The 20,214-nt window shown below is 31.5% G+C and overlaps 1 protein-coding gene across 2 annotated transcripts in view; it reads right to left on the bottom strand.

The window, feature by feature from the left end:
* LOC106685994 (beta-1,4-glucuronyltransferase 1) overlaps nucleotides 1-20,214 on the bottom strand; it is a 397,426-nt gene that overhangs the window by 237,708 nt on the left and 139,504 nt on the right. The gene's annotated exons all lie outside the window — the stretch shown is intronic.

Below are 20,214 nucleotides of genomic sequence, written 5' to 3'. Positions count from 1 at the left end.
TATATATATATATATATTTTACCTCTATCCTTGTCGATCATCACCTTAAAGTTTATAAACACGGTAATAAAATTTTAAAGTTTGTAGAAATGATATATTTGAAATGGCATATAAAAGCGATATCATATATTCATGGTATATAGATAATATTACCGCAATTGATTTAAGTAAGGTAACCCTTCTATCAACATTTGTAAGGCCCCAAGAAAGAAAAAGAATTGTTTTTTGTCATTTTTGTTTCTGACTATGTCGAGTCTAAATTACACAAAAGCATAAATTTAATATAAAAAAACAATTTTAGTAGATGCCACCTATATGTGACAACTGGGACTGATAAACAATATAGAAATTTGGATCATTATTATAATTTACAATATTTTTTTCTAAAAACTTAAATGAATTTAATGATAATGCATATTCAATTCAAATAAAATTTGTATTTATTATTTTTACTGACCTTTTTTGTACAGTAATTGAAGTAAAAATAGGAATAAATCTAGCAAGCTACTGAAATCTCAGAACGCCTTCAATAAAATGATTATAACAAGGAAGATTTTATTGTAGGGAGATAGTCCGGGTGGGAGCCAATAAATGTATCAAAATAGTAAAAGAAACTATTTATTGTTAACCAACGTTTTCGCCCCACTTCGCAGGGTTCCGTCAGGGCTAAATGAAAAAACAAGATACAAACATTTTAGAATTAATAAAACATTAAAATAAAAACAATTGTTATGTTTATAAAGTATATAAAAAAGAATTAATAAGAACTATACATGTAGGTTGACTGGAAACAAGTAACTAATAAATATATGTGATAAAAGTTCTAAATGCAGATTCAGGCCAATGAATTATAGAAGACTACTCCTTAAAAATAGTTGTACATATGGTAAAGAGGTAGGTGTAAAAGGTATAGCAGATAGGTGAAGTATGGAATACAATACATATGGTATAGTTGAGGTATACTAATATGTATAAGGGAGATTTTAAGAAATTTGACAAAAATAAACAATAAATATAGGAGTAATTACCTGTCAGATTGAAACACAGCGGACGAATGAGGAAAAGGGGGAAGTCAGGTGTAAAATGTCCCTATTTCCTTGGCTAAACCTTAGGAAAGGTAATATTTTTTATACACGTTGGTTAACAATAAATAGTTTTCTTTTATTATTTTGATACATTTATCGACCGCCTCCCGGACTATATTCTTCCAAGCATGATTTTAATTTTACTCATTCTCATATAACTTTTATCTCCTTATAATACCTTACACATTTTCCTTTTTTTTCAACGCTATTGTTTTATTGTTTATATTGTCTGTAATTTTCTTATTTTTCAATTCCCTTCATTCATTAAAGTTGTTGTTTTTAGCCCCGATGATGGCCAGATAATCTAGCTGTAACGTTGGTACCAATAAATAAGTATTTGTGATCTTCACTGATCGTAACCCCTATTATTTTCTCTTCATAAACATAAATAAATCAAAGGGAAATTAATAGAGTTTATAAAAAAAGAAGCTAAAAAGCCCTGTATTATTCCTACAGAAGTGTAACTAGTGGTTATTTTATTCATGTATTATAAATTATATATGTATGAAAACAACAATAAATAAACGAAAAGTTTTTATTCTATATATTAGTTATTATGAATAAAACTATAGACTAATAAAAAACTTAAATCTGAACTCTATATTTATGTCCACTGACTGATTTATAATGCTTTTTGCGATTATTTACCGTCTCATTCCACAAAAATGACAATATCAAATTATCTGGAGTAATATATAGTTGGACCCGCATATTTCAATGAAGAATTGACTAATATTCTGTATTGTTAAGTTTCATAAGATTTTTATTTTTTATTTTATCAACAAAAACCCAAGGCATGCCAATCTCCAAAATATTTATTTGATTTTCACAGGTTTATAACTGTGGCATGTAATCTATAAATTTAGAACTCTGTTAGTTTTCTAACCTTTCAGGTTTCGACTAACTATGAATTAGAAAAGTATGTTGAAGTTTTTTAACGGATCCGATAGTAAATTAGATATTACGATGAATTGTTATCGGTGAGTTTTTTTATCTAAAACCTTCAGAAAAATTGTCAAAAAAAAATGCCAAGTTTTTTTTTTTTTTTACGTTTTAAAAATAATTTGCGATGAAATGGTGCGAAAATCGAACAATCTTGAAGAAGGAAATCGATTCAGTATTCAATCTTTGCTATCCTATCTATCATCATGTAAGACATTTTAGTATCCTCGGACTGTCGAGGTGGGGACATGAATTAATATGACGGATTATTACAGTCTGGCGAATGGTAGGCGGCTTTGGGGGTATTTTGCCTTTAAGACGCGTCGGATGAATATGCCAACCTTATCTGGATGTTTTACGTATATCCGTGAAAAAACAAAACGTGAGTGAGGTGCGTTTAAGAACTTTTGAATATTAGAAACTTAAAACTACCCTCAAAAGATTCCACTGTTACAACCCAATGAAAATCATATCAATTAAAAATTTTAGTGGTTTGATATACCATAAAGAGCACAGTGCCTTGGATATATGTTTTGAAATAAATATTTTCCATTTATATTTATATTATATATTTAAATTTTTTTTTGCCTTATGAGTTATATCATATTTTATAATTTTTATATGCCGAATCTTACAACTATTCCCTGTTTCTAGATGATGATGATGATGATGTAACACCTGATGAACAAATCTTTCTCATATTACTATTAAATGATTTTTAGTTAAATATTTTACTATAATTATTATTAAATATTATAGCCAATAATACTACTACTAATAATAAGTAAGATGTATTTCCCGAAATAAAATAACATTTACTATTCATCTCTGACTAATAAAAAATAAGGAGTCTAGAAGCGAAATTATTTTTATAAGTTACTCTCAAAAGTACTGAAGATTATTAATTTAAATTAAATTAATGTGGGCTAATTCCATTCAGGAAATTACGTTCATTGAATAATATACAATAATTGTTAGATATTCATAATATACAACTTTTCACAATTACTATATTTTTTTAAAATATTTACATAGGATATTTTGAATTTGCTACAAGTTAAAAAAATATTGGTTATTTTATAGAACTTATAGTTCAAAATACAGATAATTAAAGAACTCAGAGCAGGTAGCTAATGAACTTTTAGAAAACTTATGAACTTAAAGGAAATTTTATGGGTATATGTTAAAATATATTATATACAGGCATATCAAGGATATGATCAACAACTTCCTTGGCCTGGTAAATGGTAAGGTCTGTTCGGAGAGGGTGTGGACTTGGATAGTGAGCCAGAGCAATTTTAATTTAGTCAATCTTTTTCATATTCAAGATCTAATCTTTTTCCACTCCAGTATCTTATTTGATAGATAACTTTCCTCATTTCGGAATCATTTCAAAATTACATCGGAGATACTTTTTTCATCATCTAAGCCTAATTAACAATTCAATAGCTCTGAAATTGAGGCCGTAGTTAGACAATTTAAAAAGTTTTGTTATAAAACGGTCCTGACCTATAAAATAGGATGCGACCCACCCTCAGGGAGCCGGTAAGGCCGATTGGCTATTATCGAAATTGCTTTTTGTTCAGGCCGGCCCACGAACAACAATTACTACTTATCTCATAAGAGAGTAACTGTTATGACACCGCGCAGAGGAGCTCCTATACATTGTTCTTATCTCTTTGCGTCGAGGCTGGAAAATATACCTGATACTTTACCATTTAACGTTACGTTATACTCACTAATCAGATTAATCGCCTATAATTAGTAGTTATGAAATGGTGGATGTACCTTAAGGGTCACTTCCCAACTCCATTCTTCAAACAGCCTGTCGCTAGTTGCGTCAGTATCAGTATTTTTCTGAAACTTTGACAAGGTCAAGTGATTTCTTCAACACACTACTTACTCAATCAACCAATAAGTGTAGTAATTTTATTTTTTCGACATATTATAATTTGTTCATGTTGAAAATCTCGAATATAAATAAATTGGTGTTAAAATATTTTTGACACAGTTATGTTTATAATCGTACACAATGCGGGAGCCTAGTGCTGTCTGCTAAATATGTAAGCCATTGTCACTGAAACTTTAGAGGTTCATTTAATTCAAGTAGATAGCTATGGATTTTAATAAAAATCTTCTTTCTCATTCTTTCTTCACATTCTTTGTGTGGCATAGAAGTGCTACTAGCCGCTAGGGTCACACGGTCAAAGCAACATTCTGGAGTGACAGACAACAATTCGATGACGTCTTCATGCAGGAGAGCCGGTACCTTAACTATGCTCATGTCTCATATTACGACTGAAGTCCTAGTAGTTTTTATCTTTCAGTTTTATTGATTTCATTTAGAAAGGCAAAGGACTCAATCTATCCTCTTGTTTTACTCCTAGTTCATGCCTTACGATTTGTAACTATGATTACCAAGTGTGCGCCGCGGTTCCCCGGGGCGCCCCGAAATATTCAATTAAACAATTCGGCAACTTTCTAGGCATTTTCAATTCACGAATTTTTGCGCCAATAATCGTGTATGCTGGCAAAATTCCAAGAATTTAGTCATCAGAATTAATTTTATTAATATAAATTAATTCAATTTGCAACATCCTATTTGCGCGAAGGCCGCAGTAATAAAAAGTAAATATTTCTTGAAACTTAACGATGAACAAGAAATGATGGTCGCCATACTAATTTGATTTCGAGATTTGAGAAGTTGTGTAGTGAACCCATTGAGAAGTTGTGTAGTGGAGCCCATCCATCCCATTAATAATTTTAATAATGTTAATCATCAATGGACGTTCCATAAATTATTTGTGAATTTAAAATTCGTGTTTAATTTATTTTTCAACCACATGGTGGTTGTCCAATCTCAATATGGATATTACCGAAACATTTGAAAATAGATATTTTATATTACACCAAGGAAATCAGTAAGTATCTGTTTTTAATTTTTCGCTGTTAATTGGGTAATCGCTTTTAAAAAGGAAAGTTTGCCAATTTTCAAGAAAGTCAAAAATTTAGAAAAAAATCTGATGTATTAAGGGCGCCACCAGAAAAATCCTAATATTTAGGGAGCCACAAACCGAAAAATATATATAAACACAAACCGGTACAAACTGGTTTGTATAACTATAATAATCCTATTGGGCTTTGGTAGGTTGAATTAATTCCTGCCAGAACATCTTCTGAGGTGCCCTCTGTTCCAAGCATTCTGCATATCCCAGAGTCTTAAGCCAGCTTCCCGTGCTAATTTTAGAATACACTGAGAGAGTGTTATTCTTGGTTTACCTCCCTTATGAAAATCCAACCTGATCATGTAATTACAGTGAGATATCAAAACATTTTGAATGTGGGAGAAACATATATAGATTGATGATCCCCAAACTAACATGCTCTTTCTCTCATTTTTCATCTTGATATTATACTCACACTCTTTCAAGATAACCTTTTTATCTCATACCTATTGAAACTATATGCCAGAAATTTCGTTCTATAATCATTTCATTATGTATTAAAAATTTCGTATTCTCCATTAATGATAAATTATGGGAATAAATCTGTATCTTCTAAGATTAAGACATTTGTCTTAATTTCATTCTTGACACCCAAATTTTGAAATTAACGAATGGTATAAACATAAAATCGGCATATTTAGACATTGACCCTTCTTTTACCAAAGTACAAAAATATAACTCTACCACGAGTTTTACCTAAACTTTATCTCCATAGAAGCTGTCTTAATATCCTTATCTCATACCTATTCTAACTGTTTCGTATGCTGTACATAATGAGATAACATGAATAGGTTTTGTGAACTCCGTCTATCCAAGATCTTTTCTGTTTGAGTAACGATACCACCGTTTTCATCTTCAATGCTTCTTATTTACATTTTTTTTTCCCAGTTTTTTTACCTGTATTCATATTTTATTGATATTTCCTTTTTTTGGAACAATTTTTAAGGTCACCAATGAAATTTAGTCATAACTCGAATAAATCAGGAAAAAAAAATTTTTTCAGCTTAACATCCCTTTCGTTGCAAATTTACCCCAAAATAGATATGGGTCCATTCATTCTGAAATCCTTACCAATCCTAATCCAGTAGTTATTAATCTCTCATCCTTAAAAATCACTGATAATCCTCCGAGGTGTATGCCATCTTCTTTTTAGACACCTTGACCTTCTAATTTAAATTAACGTTTAAAGTTCCACCATTGGGTTGTTCCTTCCCAAGACTATCAAGTGTAAATGAAACATTCCACATATTTACTTGTATTTATCATGTTGTACATAATTACTTTAAATAAATTAAAAAAAATATTTGAATAATTTTATTTCATATTTCTTCGTTTACTTGTTACCAGCCTGTTTTTTTGTCTTAAAAATCCATATCATTCACTAAAAATAAAACTCACAAAGAATAACTTGCTTTAGGCTAAAGTCGTGCCTATTGAAACATCCTAACGTCAGTCAAAGACATGTTTATAGGAGGGAGTAAATAAACAAGATGGAGCAGCCTATTCGCGGCTCGGATTGCACAACAATTCTGTTTGATGAATAATTGAACCTGAACGGAGCACGAGCCAAACATTATGACCAAGCCACGGCTCAAGGCAATCCACCGCACTTTTTGTAAACCAGTTTTCTAGTTACTTGCATTTATACTTCAAGTGTTCCAATACCATTTACAAGTAAGGAGGTATTAAATATCCTACTGTAATCTAATTATTCCCAAGAACATATTTTGAAAATATTCTTTATTAAATGGAAAAATAATTATTGTACAATGACCGAGGATTCTCTGTCAAGGTTAAGAACTCTTTTTTCCTCACAAGCCAATAGAAATAAATAAATTTCTTTTTTTTCTGAAATTATTTTATTTCATCGTAGCAAAAAATATGTAGTGCGCGCCTGGTACAACTTTCACTCCCCCCCCCCCTTACTTTGAAACAAAATTAATCCTTTAAATCCTGTCAGACTATTTCAGAACAGCCATTACCGAATGACAATACTTCCCCGTACTGTATGTTTTATACATAGGTAAGTGAAAAGTAAATCTGACTATTGTCACGACAAATATGTATTTTCTCCTTCATTAAATTAACAAATTATTTTGTATTCTGAATTTATCCATTGTTTATTAAAATTCACTATGAAATCCGCACCACTAAAACCCATGGAGGGTAAGCGGCTCAGTACTGTAAAAGTAGTGATATGTTCTCATGATCACTAAGACCCTCGCCCACTGGGAGCGGAAAGATGCGAAATCAATTCGGACAAAAACGCACGAACGATCCAAACACAGGGTACCACATCCTCTAGGCCCCTATCGTTCTTCAGTTTTCGTCCGAACAGGTGCGAAGTGCAAACTCATACCGTTCTACTGTGAACTAAATCCGAAAAAAGAGTAACAAATGGATTACGTTGATTTAGAAGAACTTTTGTCAAGAATGTATCGAAATATTTCCTTTCTCATTCCAAAATAGGAGAAGTAGTGGTCATCGTCGATTTAATGATCAAATCACAAATGAGAAAATTCACTGAATTCGTTTCTTTTTGCGTAAATGTATCAACCACATTTTCCGTCTTCGTCGATATCTGATGTTCCCTGAAATGTCGATTAATCAAAGGTGATAATTCCAAAGAAAAAAATAATTCCTTCTTCAGTTACGATGGTTGCAGAAGCATTTTCGGCATGTTCGAGGGCTACCTTCGGACTCATGCTGGAGGCGTAGATTCCGATATCGTCAGCATAGGCTGCTACCACTGCCTCTGGGTGCTTGAGAGCGACTACTGGTGCCGTAAAAACGACGAACAGTAGAGGTCCTAGCACAGAGCCTTGAGGGACTCCGCAGGAGATAGGGACCGGAGGCGAGAGATCTTCCACTAAGATAGCTTCCGATCAGTCGGCATAGAGCAGCGGGGAACATGAACTCTCCCAGTCGGCGGAGTAGTAGCGGGTGGAACAGGTTCTCGCCTGGCTGCAGTCCTGAGAGATGAAGGCCGTCTCACAGTTCTTCTTCATCTGCCCTATGGTGTGCTTGAAGTTTCGCCAGATGATGTTCGCAGGCGACACCTCGCTGAAATCCAGTCTGCTCAGGGGGTATAACATCGGCATCCCTGCAGTGCTCCATGTGGTGATGGTGTAGGAACCGTTCAAAGACCTTGCTCATGTGCGAGAGGAGGCTGATCGGGTGGTATTGCTCAGGTAAGTTGGGTAAGGTAAGTACGATCGACTGTCCTCAAAAACATTTGACAACATACGAACAAGCATTAACGGGAAAAATTTGTTCCCTCAATATCATATAGCACTTTCGCCAAATCGATAAATATAGGTGTTTGAATAACTAATTCAAATTTATAAATCAAACGGTCTGCAATAAAAACTTAACTCTGACAAGGAAACAGACCACAGAGCACATGACCTAAGAAAGGATAAGATTTCTGTTTTTTACAACAAACCATTCTAGAGCAGAACTTGGTGCCTTCCCCTGGTTACAACTGCCTAATATCGAAGGAGTTAATAGTAGATCAATAAAACTAGCTATTGTTCTCTCTTCCGATTTCATCCTTACATAACGGAAATGGGAATCGATTTCTAAAATGTATTAGAAGGAGAACTATAAACGTTAAGTAGTTACTAAAGTTTAGAATTGCAAGGAATGGACGAGTTATAAGACTTATGTGATTAAATAGATAAACATTTTTAAAAATACTTTGGAAAGGGGATTCAACCATACAAGATCCTAGCTTTCTCAGCAAAAGTACATTTATTGATTAATTATTATGTATTGGTCTGTTATAAAAGTTTTCATGATCAGTTGTAGATTCAGTGACTCGAGTTTTATATCGGTTGCACAATAAGCTAACAATAATAATTTGATAGCCTTTTTTTGTTTTAGATAATTTATAATCAAGATGCTATTTCAAGAACTAACTTTGGATGATTCACGACAGTGAAATTATCTCGTTTCTAGATTCACACAGTACCACAATTATATAATAATACGGATACAGGAATAAAGATGGTTGCCTCTGTTACTAAGTCAGAATTTGAAAGACCCAGAAAAATGTAATATTATGTATTGAATCGGATGAATAAGATAGAAAAAAAATATTGAAGACTTAAAGATGGTTCGGTGTTCAATTCGTTAAATTTTTGTTTCATACATACTCGAAGCCTGTGTGCATTGAAATATCGAAGGGTCGTAAAAAAATTAATTCTTAGTGAAAAGAAAAGTAGATTTCTAGCCACATGAGAGAGTATCGTGAAAGCAATTTGAAAAGGAATATAATAATTTCCCGCAGAAGAGCGTGCCTAGAACCATGAGGCCACCTATATTTGCATTAATTCGAGCTGTACGGATCATGTGAAAAAATCATGCAACTCGTGTGACTTGACGAGGGTAGCTTTTAAATCTCGATGAATTATGCTTAATGGTTAGCTTGAAATGGCCAAATGATAAATATTCCAATCAAGTATACACAGAATAAAAATAACATCATTGCCTTCAGAATCGTTCAATAGTTAGCTATTTTAAAATTTATTTCTCACGTCTTATTTTTATTAATCATTAATTTGACCGTAATCAAATTAAATTATTAAAAAAAAAAAATACGAAAAACTTATTTATAGGGCAAAATATTACTTACATCTAAATATTAAAGAAAAACATAGTAATCTGAGGTAACCATCGATACTAGTTGATAGTTAATGATTGATTTCTTAATGACTTTCTTCTTAACGAAGGTATAAATTCTTTCCATTAATTGTCATCTAATTATTTAAACAAAGAAAGTCAAATTAAACAGGCAACATTAGTAGGAAAGATGGCAACTGTCAATTATAAAAATATTTAAATAAAACATAAGTATTGTTTCTAATTACACAGAAGATTTCTAGCGCATCATAAATAACAAACAAGATTATTAGTATGAAAGTAGTATAATTAATGTTAAAAAACTAAAGCCCTCCGAAAAAAAGTTGTAACGACTTTAATCCATCCTACCCCGTCAGTTTCTTTATCGCCACTGATGATATCGTTTCTTAATGGGAACAGACAACTCTTTTTGAGCGTGTTGCAAACCTGGGAAAAGCAAGAGTTTCACCACTTCAGGCATTTACTCTACAGCACACTAAAGACACTGAACTGAAAATTGCACGGTTCTAATTTTTATGCTTTTGATTACCTTCAAAAATTCATTAAAGGGTAATACAATTAACTAAACGAAAAAAAATATGCAAACGATGCATGAATAACAGTAAATGTTAGATAGAAACGAAAATTAATGAATTCCCCAGTTTCCTGCCCCTCCCCCCCACTATTGGAGATATAGGTCTAACTAGGCATTCTATGATAAGCTTGCTCTTTGTGAGGGTCAGAAGTAAACCAGTCAAAAGAAAACGAAGGTAGGCAGTGAAAAGACAACTGAGAACCGGGAGAGTAAATTGGAGGGAGCCAAAAATGAATAAATAAAATAATATGTATACGACTAATATACTCTCGTATTAAGTGCAATATAATTCAGAATAGTATCTAAGTAATAGTATAAACTCAAAAGATGTAAAATTTTGAAAAAGGGACATGACTGATATTGATTCTAAATGACCTAATTATAATGTCATAAAGTCAGGTTCTAATGATCTTCAATTATCCAACTTTATTGTGTCAAATGGAGGAACAACCACTTGTTAGTCGTACAATGTGGTCCGATATATCCCCACATAACAGTAACTATGCAGGTAGCTGTGTGATAATGTTTATCTCCATGATGAAATGTCAGTGAGAAATGTGGTTCCTGTACTACTAAAGAATGGATACATAACAAGACCGTATAAATTCTCAAAAAAACAAAAACAAAACATAGAAATAAGTAAGGTCACACTTGTGGCCATAAGAATCAGCAAAGGGCAACGTGCGACATGAAGATAGATCAAGCATTGCCAATATTACTCGAAAATATCAGGTTTGTATACACTTGGCAGGGATTTAATTGAGAAAAATTTACAGATAGTTAAATTTTAATATTTTCGTTTTCCATCCTCTAAGTATTGGTTGTCCTCACTAATTAGTTAAACAAACTGTCTTAAATATCTCATTAAGTAATTTTCAAACATCGAACAATAATATAGATCTTACGGTTAACGAGGCATCAATGAATCCCACATTTTAATGATTTTAATAATGGACTCCGTGCAGCTTTGGTTGAAGTGCAAACGAAAAGATTCGATATAGGACTGAGCTGAGTATACACACAAAAAAGAAGCGAAAGACAACTTATAGATAAATAGAACCTACCTTACACTATAATAAAAAAATTTATATTTATTAATAATCCACTTACAGAACTCCCAATTTGAGTTATGTAGAGAACATGGTGATACTAGAAAATCTGTTAAAACTCATCTAACAACCCTTAAAAAAGTTTTGAAATTTCATTATCCCTCAACTAATTAATTAAGCAATTAAACTCCCTAAGTAAATGCTAATACTTCTTATATTTAGTAAAAACTTTATTGCAGGAGGCAATAATAAAGCAAAGCTTCAGCCTTATGGTTCTCGACTTTGTATCCTATTAGTCACAATCGTCTTTAATTTGAGTTCTATGAACTTTCATTAATCTTGAAAGCATAAAATTAACACATATCAAAATATTCCACCTTTTATTGTCTAAAGAAAGACAGTGTTATCGTTAGAAAGGAGCGTGCAATATAAGCTTAATCTGGGACTGATCATTTATTTGTAGCTATGTAGGGAGTAGATAAGCTATTTTAAGTATTGAAACGGCCATTCCTGATAAGCTTATTTTCACAGATTTTGTAATTTTTTGTAAGAACATTTATTATAAATCAGAATAGTTTGTATGAGGCAATGTTTGTATGAGGCGGATGCCTTTAAAAAGAGTTCAAAGTGCTGTTTGGAAGGATTGGATACTGGTTTTATGGATTACTGAATTTATGGTACAGGCAGTAGCTAGAGTACTTTTAAAACAACATCCAATTATTTCTAAATATCGAATTTAGTCAGAGGGGCGAGTGTGCAACATCACAACGTGAAAAATTAATAAATGTGTTGTATCTGGGGGCGACGGTAGCAGCGTAGTAACGCGCTTGTCTATGAACCCCCCCTCAAATATCACTCACAGCCTCCCCCCTCGGACATTTGTGAAGTCCGTTAGCGAATGGGTAGCATGTACAAAAACAAGACTGGGAGTGACGAACCCAACCTATGAAAAAACCTACGTCAAGAAACGTGCGATGTATTTCCTTAATATATCCCGCGAGGTCGTGGATCTCCACGGTCTGTCGCGCCAATAATAATATTAATAAAAAAAAAATTGAATCATCTGTCCTTGACATATAATCCCAAAAGTCGAAAAATGAAAAGAATTCCAACCTAACTATTGATACTACTTTAGCAGTAACACTAAATGCTATAGCATTTGTCCTATAGGAAACTTAAAAGCTCATTATAAAAATAATCAATAATCAAATATATTCTCTAAATATAATCTAATAGTATCCAGCAAGAGACTTGTATACATAGGGACCTGGACCGTGTCTTACTTCAGGTATCCCAAATATATGTTGAAATGTTAAATTATCTTAGTGTAGAAAAGGGGTGTTAAATTATGAGACATATCACCTTTAGTAATGGGCACATGTATTTACGAGAAACGAGAATAAAATCCCGGAGGGGGTTAATAGGTTAGTATTTTAGTAAGTGATAATTAATTATAATGTTAAATAATAGAAATCGATATCAGAGGTTCTCATATGTGAACATATTTAGTTCTCTTATCTGGCGATGTCTTCGCCGTCGTGGTTACGTCTTCTTCGCTTCCATCGTCCAGGTTCAGCGGTGGGCGAAAATGGTGAAACCATGTATCTTCGCCTTTTGTCAGAAAGAGGTGTTTCTTCCACAGAGGCTTGCCAAGTTGTCCTGGACTCAGGCGTGATGGTAGGGGCAGGCCAGGTCCTAGCTTGTTGCATGGTGCATAGTTTGGGGGAGCATTGCAGTCGCGGCATCGTCGGGGTCTTCTGGAGTCCGCCGCAAGGGTAGGCATCAGAAAATGAGATCGACTTTACACAAAATAGAAAAAGAGCCTCAAACTTCACATTATATAAATCCGACAAGACTAATATTGCCGAATGACTAAAATAGACCTATGAAGCTGAAAAAAAAAACAAGCCCTATTTCATTGTATGAAATAACAATTGTATAAATTATTTATCATTACTTACATGATATCAAATATGATATGATATTAAATAATATATTTTTTTTTCTTTTAATTATGTTGTCAGGTTATTATTGATATAGATTTTTTTTTCTACATTGATGTGAATGTGTGTTAATCCTTGTTATCGCTATCCTGATGGGATTACTTCACCAACCAAAAAATTAATTTTGAATTTGTTTAGACATGTCTTTCAAAAAATTGGTAGGAACTTAGAGGTGCCTTTACACGTTTGCCAAACAATGGCAAAATCGCCAATCCGAAAGCATGTGGATGAGTTATTTGGATTGGCTGGGACATGGACTGAATTTGTGGCGGACCCGTTGAGTGTCGGTTTTTGGGCACAAATCAAAGGGCTGCATGATCATGCTGCATTCACACGTTTGGGTTCAGTAAGTATCGTTTTAGAACAGCCAACAGATCTGTGACATTTGAGTTTTTATAATTTGAAGATTATCCCCATCTTTTGCATTTTATAACTCTAGTTTAAGATTGTATATTTTAAAATCATATCGATTTGGTATAAGCACATAGGTTCAAATCTTGTTAATTAAATTTATCTGTTTATTTTTAAATTAACAAAGCACTATTATACATTTATAAAGACATAATATGTCCAGGTAATTAAATTAACAAGTTCTGATAAAAATTCAAAAACAAAGATTGAATTTATAGATTATGTAGTAGCATTTCTATGAATTTTCATAATCAACCGCCTACTTTGATTTCATTTTGGCTATCTTTATTGTTCTCATTATTATAATATAATAGCCTATACAACTCAAAAGAACACACAAGCGTGGGGATACCGACGTTTGTTGCTTCTTTTGTTTACCAAGCATTTGTACAGTTGTTGGATTTGCATCAAGTGGCAAACGAGTAGATCCAATATCTCGTCCTGACCCAGTTTTGAATTATGACCTGAAACCATAACCTTAATCCAAATTTTTCTAACGATTATAACTAGAAAAGATCTGTTGAGGATTAATAATGAAAATCTCTTGAGTCAACAGTCTATGACCCAACTACAGCAATAATAATAGGATAATTTATAACCGACAATTGGTCTGGGGGGATATATACGCAAGTACTCAAAATTCTTAACGATATTCATACATTTAATATCTAAAAATATGGAGTGAATAGTTAAAAATTCTTTACGAGAAATTGAAAATAAATATACGAAAGTTTTGATAGGTGTCTTGTGAATTCTATAGGAATGGATAAACGAGCTTATGAATTCATTTCAATTTATATTTCTGCTAACAATGCCGGCAAATTAAGAATTTCGTTTGATTCCTTTACCTGTGCCAGATCATTTCTTCCAATTTATGTATAAATATAACCAAGCAGTGTGGCGTCATTGCTGACTGGTTCACAATACTCTTTAACGAACTGAGACATATATTAGGACTATATGTATAATACAAAACATAGAAAATATATTATATACCATATATTTTTATTATGTCGCAGAGCGTTTAAAGTATATATATTTTATATTTAGGGTCCCTATAATTTATTATTGTCATCTTTAGCTTTCTACCCAAAAATCACGGATACGAAATAGGTCTAATTAGAAGAAAGAGCCTAAAATATTTACTACATACATAATCTAAAAAGATATATGTAGTTCAGAGAATAAACGAACCAGAAAATAAATTATAACCTGAATACTTTACGGAATTAGACGTTGGGGGAGGGTGCCAGATTGCTTGGTTCAGAGCGTTGTGGATTCGAATTCCGCATGTGTCTGTCAATTATTATTTCGTGGAGGTCCGGGGATATAAATCTTGACATTTACACTCTGAAGCTGTTTATATAGGCCGTTAGTGGAAGACGATCTTCACATAAACTTACATATCTTCTTATAGATTTATGTATTTCATTAATTTAATGTTAATCTATGTTCATCTTATTTGCTTATCTTTTACAATGGTATATAAATATTTTTTAAAATAAAGACTGTACAGTTCCCGATTCTGCACTTTCAAATGACAAAAGGGTTGCTCTTATTTTTCAATTGTTTGGATTTTAATTGACATTAAAAATCTAAATGTACGCCCTCAGTAGACGATCGAAAGTGTATTTTATTAATTCCAGTAATTTTTGTTAATTTTTCATTTTATGGTTAATTTCCAGGAAACCATCAACCGCAAGAAAACATTCAGCACATCTTTTCTTAAGAGTAGAATATATATATTGAGCTCCGTATGTTTAATATTATCAGAGCAAACGTTTAATTTTACCCGACACTAAACCAGAGGAAGATCATTATAAATTACATTAAAATGAATTCCACAAACTTGATTTCGAATATTAGTTTAAGCATGGACATATCCAGCGAGGAGCAGTTGCTGTTCACCTGAAGTGGAAAAATGATTAATTCAATAAAAAAAAAAAAGCAAATAATTGTAATAACTAATAAAGAAATGCTATAATTAAATATAATTTCCTAAGTCTATGCGTCTGATAGTTTCTGTGAAGTGAAACATTTCTCATGATGACACAGTTTTGACGATAATGAAGACGATGTCAAAAATTATTTTAACAGCTCTGGTGTGATAAAAATGCCTAATATTCAACTGCTCATAATTAAATCATTTTTGTGTGTCTGTGTTTTTTATATAATCATTAATAATTAATTTAAAACTTATAATTTAATTATTCTGTGAGGTATTAATAATGAATAAACTGAAACGAAATTCAAAAAGCAAAAGTTCATTACAATACTTATTAATGCACGAATGCTTTCTTGAATACAATCTCCTTTGTATTGAATACGGAATAAGTCTTTCTTAGAAAATCATTCAAAAAACCGTAAACAATAGGCAGTCGATCGGTATAGGAAAGGAAGGGGAGACTTGAAAAGGCGGCTTAAGTGAGAAAGGTAGCTTTAAAAGTCGGTAGTATTGCTAAATTTAATAATGTTAAACAATATAATGGATTAATTTTTTAACACCACTCATCGATATAAATGGAGGACAGTGTTATCTAGAAGCGTGTTCAAAGAATTAGCAATGCAAAGATCACAGGATAAAATCTCGCCGTCTCCTTCTAGGCAGGTCAGGTCCGCGTAGAACATCAAACAATTAAGTTAATCAGGTGTTATAGTCAAAGTACATAAATGCCCCTTACATTAATTGAATCTTGTAGAAACGCTAATTATAATAATTATATATAATAATAATAAATACCTAATTTCGGGAATCCATATCGATTTAGCTCTCTAACAAAAAGAAAAGATTTTTTTATGTCGTGTATTTTATGATTGATTTATATATGTGCGTTTAATTATATATTTATTATTTGTTTAGGTATACTTAGATCCTTACTTTTATCGTATAATTATATCCTTTAATTATGTTCCTTCTTTTTTATGTTAGATATGCTATAAAGCGTTTATATTATTGTATGTAGTATATTATTATGTATTTTATTATTTCTTATATTTCATCTTGTATTCTCATTTTTAATCAAGTTTACTCCATAATTATTACTAATTCATTAGCTCACTGTTATTATTTCACTAATTCTAAATGTGTACTATTATTATTCACTTCTAAAGTTCTTTAAATTATTTTTATTTAAGAAGAAAAGATAGTTGACCGTGGATAATATATATGAGGAAAAGATGGTTGGGAGGAGAGGTCAGAGTGTAACCATGACAAAAGGCATGAGCCCCAGAGAGATGACTCAGAAAGCATCTATATCCAATTAGAACCTTCTTTCGTCAATTGAAAAACTGATAAGCACAACTTATCGTTAACATATTCTCAAATAGTTAATTTATTAAAAAAAAAAAGTTAAAATTATTTATATATATTTTTATTTTTGTTTTCAATATTTTAATTTTTATTATTTATTAATTTTTTTCTCCCAATTTGTAGCCTATTTTTTAACTTTTTAAACTTTTCTTAAAACATTTTCTATTTCTTATTATTAGTAATAATAAGAAGTTCCGGTAACTTCGTCACCCTTGTAACTTATTTTTTAACATTTTCTAAAACCATTTGTCGTCACCCTCTTACACGCTTTCCTCTTTCAAATATTTTCTACTTGTTATTTTTTTACCCACTTGTAACGTTTCCTTACCTCCCAATAGTCTCGTCATCTTTCTAACCTACTTTTTAACTCAGAGCCTCGCCGTTCGCGGCGCTAAGCAGCTCTTGGCTGTCTGATTTCTTGCTAGTAGGTGCGTTTTATGGTTTATTCTCCTTTTTTTCTATCTTTCTTTTACCCCCTTCTCCTTCGCTATTCTTTTCTTAATTTTCCTTATCCACGTTATTAGTTATGTTCACCGCACATAATTATTGTTATGTTTTCTATTCACTTCTTTTACCTAACTTTACTTTATATTTTGTTTCTTTATTCTAATATTATGGTAACATATTTCATTAGTTACATATATTTTCTTTCTCTCAATTTTATTTTTTGTTTATTTATTTTCACGTTCTATAATTTTAATTTTTAAATTACTAATAAAATAAAATATTCATATTCCTTTCCATTATGTAACTTCAAATTTTTATTTTATTTCCTTAATTATATTATTTTTACTTACTTATTCAATTACCTATATACACATTATATTTTCCACTATATTTATATTAATTTGATTCTGTACAATTCTTTACTTTATGTCATTCAGTTTATATTTTGTTTTTTAATTTTTGTATTCATTGGTTGTTAACTTCTTCTTTGTTCTTAGCGCTGATGAAGGCTAGAAATCCTAGACGAAATGTTGGCACTATTAAGTAAATTATTTTAACTTATTTGTGTTATATTCTGACCGCACCTCCCAACCATCTCCTCATATATTTTTATTTATTTTTTCATGTTAGTATTTAGTTAATTGAATGATGGTATCATTATTTTTGTCCTTTCATCATTTTAGTATTTGGATGATGATGATTATTGATAATATGATTTTAAGCAGATGGCTTGCAATTATATTTACAGTTATTTGTACTGATAAACTTCCTGGCCGGATAATATTACTAATTTAAATTAATACTATAGAAGATATTAAAATTCTGGGTGTACCATTAGGTACTAAATGGATAAATATTATATTGATATTTTTTAAATCATCCAAATATTATTAATCTTATTCTTAAAGGTAATGATACAGTTAATGAGAAAGTTAGATGTCTAGATCTTGCAAATATATATATATATATATATTAATCCTATAAAATTATTTAATAGAATGAATAAGAATAATGACAGTGTTTATAGATTTATTACTTTGGAATTGGTTCTTAATAATAATTTGAATTCATTATGGAATTTTATTGTAATTATATTAGGTAATATTTTATTCCGGTTTAGTAGCGTTCAAAATGAGTTTGGAATTATTAGTAGATCGATGAATGTTCTTAGTCAATTAAGGGAATAGTTGCGGGATCAAATGTTGAAATTAGATACGTTATCATGTGAGGAATTTATATATTTTTGTCATTTTATGATACAAAATTTTTATTTATTGAAAAATATATTAGAATATTAAAGATTAGAAAATATAAAGATAAAAACATAAATAGGATTTCTCATTAGTTATCACTAGAGAGTAATTCATACTGTACTGTTCTAGCTTATGCCTTCATAGAATAGCCACAGCAACCCAATAATCAAAAGTGTAACTAATTAATTTTATTTGTCTATCATTTTTATAAGTTATTTTGGCAGCAATTGTTATCAGTATGTTGTTATCTCCAAGGAATATATTGGATGTACATTTCTGAATAAACAAAAATTAACACATAAATGACTAATAACTTCTAAGATTTATTCTTAATAGCATTAAATATTTTTATTTTTTATTTTAGCACCATTCATTGAATTAAGTGATAGCCAATATCATTGTGACCAGAAAATTAATATCCTAATTTGACGTAGATGTGTTCATCAATTTCTGCTTTACAAATTCACAATGGGCCACCAATGACACGGCCTTGGCACAGCCCTTATTGCCTTGTGTGCACACGCATTATGTTAATGGCGCGTGCTGTCCTTACTCGTTAGTCCCTCTTACGTCAGCTATGTTTTCTTCTCAATTAATATTGCTTCATTTGTCATTGGGTGATTTAAAATGTTTGTTTTCGTTATTTGTTCTCTGGCTCCTCATAACGATGATAATAGGCCGGAGGCAAAAAACTGCTTGCAAACGATTGCTAACTGTTAGCAAGCAATACTTTCTCTCCGTAAATGACTATTCAAATGAACGGCAATCGTGCAATTGAAAAAACATAGGAAATTACAGTAATGGTTTATGAGTCTTTTTATTGCAACAGCGTCATGTCCACATAATATTAATATTAGCATAAAAGTAATTAATATAGATAGATATTTTGTACAAATTAAATAGAATTTTAATATTAATTATGAGAAAAACGGTAATCGAATAGCTTGGTCTCATATTTACATGTTTTTTTCTGAACCTTCTCGTTTACTTCATTCTTCTCCAGCGTACCTTTGGGAATTTCTGATGGGATGCGTAATATTTGTTTACAAATTATGATACCTTGGTAACTTGAATGAGATGGATTTGTATCTAACACTTTTGTCCAACGCGTCCTGAAAGTGTAAATCATCAATATTGTTTTACATTTTTTTACGATTTCCGAGCCAAAGGTGCAGAAAATCGAAAAAAAAAAAGAAGTAGATTGAAATTATTTCAGAGGTCATTTTCAACCATAATCTGTAAATAATATCACCCATATGATACAGTCCATTGAAGTCAGAATTTCAAAAAAATCTGAGTAATGAAATATAAACAAGTTAAACTTTTGGTAAAACAAAGACTTAAAAAGAGAGAGAGAAATGACCAACTCGTTTGCTACTCAAACAGTGCCTTTTATTGAGACCAGCTCGTCTATATATCATTTGAGTCAGCTGATCTAGTGGATGAGTTGTACAGCTAACTGTAACTTATATACACACCCATACACAGGGA

Source organism: Halyomorpha halys, unplaced genomic scaffold, assembly GCF_000696795.3.
Source record: "Halyomorpha halys isolate HHAL.00 unplaced genomic scaffold, Hhal_1.1 Scaffold764.1, whole genome shotgun sequence".
In the NCBI taxonomy this organism is placed as follows: domain Eukaryota; kingdom Metazoa; phylum Arthropoda; class Insecta; order Hemiptera; family Pentatomidae; genus Halyomorpha; species Halyomorpha halys.
Note: the sequence above shows the minus strand (reverse complement) of the source record. Positions and strands in the feature narration are given on the sequence as shown.